Raw genomic sequence first — 9,591 nt, forward strand, 5'->3', positions numbered from 1 at the left:
CGTGCGTGCGTTTCGGATTCTCCTAGTTTTTGACAGCCAGAGCTAGTGGCCTCTGGCCATCCTGAACACGGTATGAATAATAGAACCGGCTCCGCTCTTCCTCCTCAGTAATAGCGCTCAACTTCACTTTTAAATTTCACCACTTTCCAAAGTTACATCCAACAACAAGCCACTTCACTATAATTACCTATGAATGGCTCAAGTGTTACTTAACTACATACGATAGGGCTGGAACCTTGGCAGTCTACTGCACTTGGCACATGCTGTATCCTCTTCACTAACCCTAATTGTTTATGATACATCAATATCAACACATGACATGGTGTGTGGACAATTATACCTATCATTATGAGTGCCATGTATAGGGTACAGTAGGTTACTGTATAGGGTAAAACCAGTGTAAGACATCCCTCCTACAGCAAAGTGGAGAGTTGGAGTTCCGGCCTCCTCAGAGCTGCTGTTGCCCTCAGATGCACAGTGCACACCCCTCCATTTACCCAGCAGGAGCACACAGAGGCATGAAAAGAGCTTGTGGTTGAGAGAGAGAGAGAAAGAAAGGGAGAGAGAGTGTGATTGAGAGAGAGTGTACAGTAGAACTGAGCATTAAAGACCACAAGGAAGCTCTGTCATTGTTACTGCGTCTCTTTGTCATTACCCAATTACCCATGAATCCAAGTAACAGTACCATCAGGGTACGGTACAGTTCTCCTTCCAGCCTGACCCTGGATACATACAGTATGGCATGTGGTTGTGAATAATAGCTTAGGCTCCTTCCTGCCTGAAAGGGAGAGTCAAAGTGACATTGAGTCATTGAGTGCGGTCATCGTGGCAGCAGCAAAGTGGCTAATGGCAATGCTGAGGAAATATACTGTATTAACACATTCATCTAAAGCTCTCTTCTCTCTCTCCACTCACTCCCCTGTCACCATCCACAGTCCTGGGGGCTGGAGGATATTTCTGAGGGAGGTGAAGACAATACATGACCCATTTGTCAAGGAGGCAGCGTGTTTCTTTTTTATCCCCAAGCCAGACCAGGCAAGGCAAGAGAAAAGAGAAGGGAAAAGGGAAAAAAACAGTTACCGCAAGTCCTCTCAGGCATAGAGCTGGTTGGTCAGCCTGTGTCTCTCCACCTCTTTTTCCATCCCTCTCTCCCTCTCATGCTCTGCTGCACTCTGTGAAGTAGATACGGAGCTGAAATGGGCATTTTCTCCTTCTCTCCCTCTGGCCAGAATGTTCATGCTCTTTGAATTTGTCTAAAATGACTAACCCATAGCATCACCCTCTGATGTTCATTTTGAATCATGGTTATTTTGTCAATTTTGTCTGTGAACATGTTTATGAGTGTGTGTGTGTGTGTGTGTGTGTGTATAACGATAGGTCTCAACAACCATGGGTCTCAAGCATTAAAACTCAGCAGTCCAGGTGAGCCTATTTGTTCTGAACCAGCGCTGCCAACCATATCATTATATACATTTAACATTTTTAGGAGTTGATCATCTGTAAATGATGGGAAAGTGAGGAGAATTTAAAATCTCTTATGAGGATGAGAAGGATTACCGGAAGCAGGAGAATGAAGGGTTAGGGACTGTACTATAAGCTGGAAAGGAGGTGAAGAAACTAGAGAATTGAGTCAGTAAGGGAGAGGTCTATAGATCTCCAGAGAGAGACTGTCACGCTCGTCGTAATGATGAGATCGAGGCGCAGCGTGAACATAAACAACAGCCAAACGTGAAACTACTGTTGTGCACTCAGGCAGCTAAATGTAGACAAGATCATACACCAGAAAGTGGGAAAAAAGGCTGCCTAAATATGATCCCCAATCAGAGACAACAATACAGCTGTCTCTGATTGGGAACCATATCAGGCCAACATAGAAATACACAACATAGAATGCCCACCCCAAATCACACCCCGACTCAACCCAATAGAGAAATAAAATGTCTCTTTAAGGTCAGGGCGTGACAGTTCCCCCCCCCCCCCCCAAAGGTGCAGACTCCCGGCCGCAAACCTGAACCTATAGGGGAGGGTCCGGGTGGGCATCTACCCTCAGTGGAGGCTCGGGGCGTAGTCCCCGCTCCCTACACTGGTCCCGCCTCTTCTGTGGAACCGGACCGTAGATCGTTGCCGGAGGAACTGGACCGTGGATCATCGTCAGAGGCTCAGAACTGGGAACCACCGCTGGAGGCTCTGGACTGCAGCTTGTCGCTGGAGACCCCGGATTGGGGACCGCCGCTGGACGCTCCGGACTTGGGACCGCCGCTGGAGGCTCCGGACTGTGGACCGTCGTTTGAGGCTCCGGACTGGGGACCGCCGCTGGATGCTCCTGACCGTCGCTGGAGGCTCCGGACAGTCGCTGGAGGCTCCGGACTGGGGACCGCCGCTGGAGGCTCCGGACTGGGGACCGCCGCTGGACGCTCCGGACTGGGGACTGCCGATGGACGCTCCGGACTTGGGACCACCGCTGGAGGCTCCGGACTGTGGACCGTCGTTTGAGGCTCCGGACTGGGGACCGCCGCTGGATGCTCCTGACCGTCGCTGGAGGCTCCGGACAGTCGCTGGAGGCTCCGGACTGGGGACCGCCGCTGGAGGCTCCGGACTGGGGACCGCCACTGGAGGCTCCGGACTGGGGACCGCTGCTGGATGCTCTGGACTGAGGACCGCCGCTGAAGGCTCCGGACTGGAGACCGCCACTGGAGGCTCCGGACTGGGGACTGCCGCTGGATGCTCTGGACTGGGGACCGCCGCTGGAGGCTCCGGACTGTGGACCGTCGTTTGAGGCTCCGGACTGGGGACCGCCGCTGGATGCTCCGGACCGTCGCTGGAGGTTCCGGACTGTGGACCGTCGTTGGATGCTCCGGACTGGGGACCGTCGCTGGAGGTTACGGACTGTGAACCGTCGCTGGAGGCTCCGGACTGGAGACCGCCGCTGGATGCTCCGGACCGTCGCTGGAGGTTCCGGACTGTGGACCGTCTTTGGAGGTTCCGGACTGGGAACTGTTGCAGGAAGTTCTGGACTGGGAACTGCCGCCGGAAGCTCTGGACTGGGAACTGTCGCCGGAAGCTCTGGACTGGGAACTGTCGCCGGAAGCTCTGGACTGGGAACTGTCGCCGGAAGCTCTGGACTGGGAACTGTCGCCGGAAGCTCTGGACTGGGAACTGTCGCCGGAAGCTCTGGACTGGGAACTGTCACTGGGAACTGTCACCGGAAGCTCTGGACTGGGAACTGTCGCCGGAAGCTCTGGACTGGGAACTGTCACCGGAAGCTCTGGACTGGGAACTGTCACCGGAAGCTCTGGACTGTGGAAGTGCGCTGGAGGCCTGATGCGTAGGACAGGTATAGGTGGCACCGGGCTGATGACACGCACCTCAGGGCGAGTGCGGGGAGGAGGCACAGGACGTACTGGACTGTGGAGGCGCACTGGAGGTCTGGAGCGTAGAGCTGGCACAACCCGTCCTGGCTGGATGTTTATTTCCGCCCGGCAAATGCGGGGCGCTGGCACAGGACGCAGTGGGCTGTGCAGACGCACCGGAGACACAGTGTGCAGAGCCGGCGCAGGATATCCTGATCCGAGGAGGCGTACTGGAGGCCAGGAGCGCTGAGCCGGCACCATCCGCCCTGGCTGGATGCCCAGTCTAGCCCGGTCATGGTGCGCATCACCGCATAACACCGTTCCCGACCGGTCACATGCTCCCCATGGGAAGCACAGGGAGTTGGCTCAGGTCTGAACCCTGACTCTGCCAATCTCCCTGTGTGCCCCCACCCCTCTCGTGTTTGCCTCGTTGGTATAACTCCTCGTAATGTCACCATTCCGCTTTCGCTGCCTCCATCTCCTCCTGAGGACGGCGATACTCCCCGGCCTGCGTCCAGGGTCCTTTACCATCCAGGATCTCCTCCCAAGTCCACTCCTTTTGTACACGCTGCTTGGTCCATTTTTGGTGGGATCATCTGTCACGCTCGTCGTAATGATGAGACCAAGGCGCAGCGTGAGTAGAGTTCCACATCATTTTAATAAACCGAAACTCACTGAACAAAAACAACAAACAACCAACCGTGACGCTACTGTTGTGCACTCAGGCAACTAAATGTAGACAAGATCCCACACCAGAAAGTGGGAAAAAGGGCTGCCTAAATATGATCCCCAATCAGAGACAACGATAAACAGCTGTCTCTGATTGGGAACCATATCAGGCCAACATAGAAATACACAACATAGATGCCCACCCCAAATCACACCCCGACCTAACCAAATAGAGAAATAAAACGGCTCTCTAAGGTCAGGGCGTGACAGAGACAGAGCGAGAGAGAGATTGAGAGAGAGCAGGGCAGAGCACAAGGACAGACATGAAAATGGGATTTATTTGTGCTTTCCTGTGTCAGAGAGAGAATTCAGGAATTGACTGAATGGAAAACTGAACTGATCCCAACCCTGAATCAGTCTGTCTGTCCTTTGATATTAAATCACTATTGTGATTTGGCTACTGTGGAGTCATTACGCAATGGGAGCTAGAGAACCATATGCCTGCTAAGAGTTTCCACAGTGTTCCATCATCGTTATTACGTTTTCCAATGGGTATGAAGAGGATAAAGATAATCTGATGGAGAACTCAAATCTTTGGCATGGATTTACTGTCACCCTGCTGCCAACAGGATGCAACATAACATGGCCTCATGATGCCAGCCACACACACACGCACATACACACACCTTCTGAAGGAAAATAGTTTACTGTTACATTATTGATATTCAAAACCTCCCTTCTACTATTTTCCCTTGAGTTCAAATTGCCGGTAACAACGTACACTGTTTCCTTACAGACCTAGTAATTCTTTTCTTGAGGCCATATTCTTCAGCTCCAGAGTTGTGTCCTTTATTTCAAGGTGAAACTCACCCAGCAGTGTAAAGAGCTGAACAAGGTCACGCTATCTATGGCTGTACCTCTCCAGGCATTCTAGGGTGCCTACTACACAGCCATTGAAAAATGGGTGTATTTATTTATTTTATTTGATATTTTATTTATTTTCCTCACAGCTCGTATCTCAGATGAAATATCAAGTACTGCCGTATCAGCCCTGTTGTTCCATTATAATATTCACATACAGAGTTTGATATATTAACTTGAATCCACCTGAAATGAGTCCATCAGTCTCTCCAAAATCTTCTGGGGCAGGAGGTTATAGAGTGCTTGGTTGCCATAGAGATGGTGGTCTGCAAGGGGCAGGAAGGAAAAGGTGTGAAAGCCGGATTGCTCATTGGCCGGCTGAAGAGAGAATTAAACATGGTGTTTCACACCTTCCCCTGGGCTGTTTGTCATGCACTACCTGCACGTTACCACGGAAACCGGGGTAAGGACACGCCAGGTTCACAGGGAGGTGTAATACAGTGGTGCTGTAATGCTTTGTCTCGGAGTCTCGGACAGAATTCTGGTCAGAGCAAAGCTACTGTGGATCAAAACCAAGCGTTGTCCTCTACCATCTACCTCCCAGACACATGGAGAAATGAGGAGAGACACAGACTGCCAAACAGTCCATCATCTCAAGTTCAAACATCCCAGACACACACACATATACATATATACACACACACACACACACACACACACACACACACACACACACACACACACACACACACACACACACACACACACACACACACACACACACACACACACACACACACACACACACACACACACACACACACACACACACACATATATACACACACACACACACACACACACATACACACACACACACACAAATTATTGCAGAATATGCAGAGCTGGGAGATGCTACCTGTGTTGTGCTCTGTAGCCTGTGTTTGTGTTTAATTGGATGAAAAGATGATGCATAATGCAGGAAGAGAGAAACATGTAGGAACCAAAGTCCATGTCGCCCACGGCAACAGAAACCAGCAGCTAATTGTTGTTGACATTTTTCTCCCCTGTTTTTCCCTGCTCCATTGAAACAGCAGTAGCCTCATGGTTTGTCATGTATCTGAAGCTTTTTCCTCTCCCAGCTCAGAGCAGAGTTCCTGCGCATGACAGTGTGTTTCTCAACCAGCGCATGCATGCATACCCTTCTGTGTGTGTGTGTGTGTGTGTGTGTGTGTGTGTGTGTGTGTGTGTGTGTGTGTGTGTGTGTGTGTGTGTGTGTGTGTGTGTGTGTGTGTGTGTGTGTGTGTGTGTGTGTGTGTGTGTGTGTGTGTGTGTGTGTGTGTGTGTGTGTGTGTGTGTGTGTGCGTGCGTGCGTGCGTGCGTGCGTGCGTGCGTGCGTGCGTAGGATAAGGGTTAAGGAGCTGGTCCATATAATGTATGTCACCTACACACACAGCCTATACATAGGTATGAACATGAACCATTGATGTGAGGTCACATAAGTGGCCTTGGAATGGCAAGGTGAAGGAGTGAGTCTTACATTGTCTGCTACTATATAGAGCACACAGTACCAAGAACACTGAGTTCCTGCTTCTAACATACACTCTCTAAGTGCTCCGCCTCTCAGTGCTCCGCCTCTCAGTGCTCCGTCTCTCGGTGCTCCGTCTCTCAGGATTCTCCCACTCTCAGTGCTCTGTCTCTCAGTGCTCCGTCTCTCAGGATTCTCCCACTCTCAGTGCTCTGTCTCTCAGTGCTCCGTCTCTCAGTGCTCCGTCTCTCAGTGCTCCGTCTCTCAGTGCTTCGTCTCTCAGTGCTCCGTCTCTCAGTGCTCCGTCTCTCAGTGCTCCGTCTCTTAGTGCTCCGTCTCTCAGGATTCTCCCACTCTCAGTGCTCTGTCTCTCAGTGCTCCGTCTCTCAGTGTTCCGTCTCTCAGTGCTCCGTCTCTCAGTGCTCCGTCTCTTAGTGCTCCGTCTCTCAGTGCTTCGTCTCTCAGTGCTCCGTCTCTCAGTGCTCCGTCTCTCAGTGCTCCGTCTCTTAGTGCTCCGTCTCTCAGGATTCTCCGTCTCTCAGTGCTCCGCTCTCAGTGTTCCGTCTCTCAGTGCTCCGTCTCTCAGTGCTCCATCTCTCAGGATCCTCCCTCTCTCAGCCATTTGGACTGAAACCCTCTAGCAGCAGCTGTCTTTCAGGTCGGTTCCTCCTAGCACGTCTCCTCTTCTCATTCTCTCATTCTACACTGCAGTTCCGTGCACCGTGCCGGTTACATTGCAGGGGGCCTATGGAGGGAGCGAGAGAGGGGAGGGGAGGGAGTAGAGAGAGGGAGCGACAGACTGGGAGGATAAGGAATGTTTTTTACATAATGAAGCAGATAGAAGCGATTACAGCAGCTTAGCTGCGGAGCAGTGAACTGCTGCACATTCAGCCTCATTATGAAGTTAAATACTCCAAACTGTCACTGACGGCTTACTTACGCTCCTCATGGAACAATCGATTTACAGCTTTACAGCCACCATCCACAAACCTGCTCCTAAACACACAGACATGACTGAATAAGAAGAGAACACACTGCCTTTGCTCCTTCTGTCTCCCCCTCTCCCTACTCTCCAGCCCTGGAGCTAAAATGTTGATGATTACAGTAACAAAATGTCCCTCCTCTCCAGGCCTGGAGCTAAAACGCTGGTGATTACAGTAACAAAATGTCCCTCTTCTCCAGCCCTGGAGCTAAAACGCTGGTGATTACAGTAACAAAATGTCCCTCCTCTCCAGCCCTGGAGCTAAAACGCTGGTGATTACAGTAACAAAATGTCCCTCCTCTCTAGCACTGGAGCTAAAACGCTGGTGATTACAGTAACAAAATGTCCCTCCTCTCCAGCCCTGGAGCTAAAACGCTGGTGATTACAGTAACAACATGTCCCTCCTCTCTAGCACTGGAGCTAAAACGCTGGTGATTACAGTAACAAAATGTGCCTCCCCTGTTGGAAGCCAGGAGAAGAACACTGGCCGTACAACTGAGAGTGACCCAGGCTTACAGTGTCTTTAACCTCTCCCTGCAGCCCCTCGTGGGTGTGTGCCCTCTGTGGGTCTCCTATCTCTGCCTTGGCCTCTGTGGGTCTGAAGTGTTGTCCCAGTCTGCAGGTGCTCCAGAACCTGCCTGGCTGGCTGGCTGTCTGTCTGGCTGGCTGCCTGGCTGCCTCCACACAGGGAGCAGATAGACCACAGAGTGTGGAGTGTGGACTCGGCACTTCTCTGGAGCTGTCTGAGGCCACGCACCAGGGCTTTTATTCTTCAGCCTACTTTTGCATTATTGAATCAGGGCCCTTCTCCAAACCTCCGACTGGACAGCCCTGGCCCAGAGGCTACATGCAGATTTTACGAATCAAAAATATTGCAATGCAACCGTGTGGAGAGGAGAGGGTGCAGCAGGGGACATTATCGTGATTGGAACAGATACAATGGAGCTGCTTCACTCGCTTCCTTATCTGCCTCTCTCTTGATTATGTTCACACACACACACACACATTATATGGACCAGCTCCTTAACCCTTATCCCACACACACACACCAAAATTAAGTGAGTGCTTATAATTGTCCTATCTCACACATGTAAAAGTGTGAACTATACACATGAAATGGAAATGTGTTTTTTGCATATCCCAACTCCCCCTGAGACAGAGAGTGGGGTCGTGGCCAGGGTCAGCCATTATCGCTGGCGACCATTATATGGACCAACTCCTTAACCCTTATCACACACACACACACACACACACACACACACACACACACACACACACACACACACACACACACACACACACACACACACACACACACACACACACACACACACACACACACACACACACACACACACACACACACACACACACACACACACACACACACACACACACAACCTCCCTCCCCTTAAGGCCTTCATTAGATAAAAGGAGATCTGCTCTTTCCAGAGCTACAGTGCAATTATTCAGTGTAGTCAGGCATGTCTCTGTGTGACAAAGCAAATTGCTTTTTCAGCTTGCTGTTCCTGATACAGATATGGCTTTCAGACTCGAAGAGGAAGAGCCGCGCCAGTGCTCCTAACGCCGCAAGAGATGCCAGCAGCCCTCATTTAGCCCCAGTGTGTGTGCTCAACTGTTTGTTGAGTGATGGCGGCCATGCATGTGTGCCTGTGAATGTGGATTGGCAGGCCAATGTGTGTTTGTGTGTGCATTTGTATTCTGTATGGTGTGAATGTTGACGTGCTACAGTACATTGTGGCTTGTGATTCTCCATCTGAGCATCTGAGGGCACACAGTACAGCACTTGTTCAAGCACATTATCACTGTATACAAGGATGTGTAGACACCAAACTTAACGGGTTAGTGGCAGGATAAGACTGGCTTAATTCAGAAATAACAGTCACGTTCAAGAAAATATGCAATATGCAGGTCGGGGGGTTTAGACTGGTGGAAGATCTGTTTATACTTCAGCCAACTCCTCCCCATTCAACATGCATTGCGTCAATCATTTATTTCTCAGTTCCAAATGATTCGTCTCTGAAGGTCTGGAACCACAACCAGCCTAGTGTAGCTCAGGCGAGCCATCTCAAAGGCCAACAGATAAACAGAAAGAGAAGAACCCTCTGGGGCTCATGTCTTAAAGGGTTCAGACCAGAGATGTCTAGGGCCTGAAGGAAGGAGCCAGTGTTTTTACCAGG

Source organism: Oncorhynchus gorbuscha, linkage group LG26 (assembly GCF_021184085.1).
Source record: "Oncorhynchus gorbuscha isolate QuinsamMale2020 ecotype Even-year linkage group LG26, OgorEven_v1.0, whole genome shotgun sequence".
Lineage (NCBI taxonomy): Eukaryota > Metazoa > Chordata > Actinopteri > Salmoniformes > Salmonidae > Oncorhynchus > Oncorhynchus gorbuscha.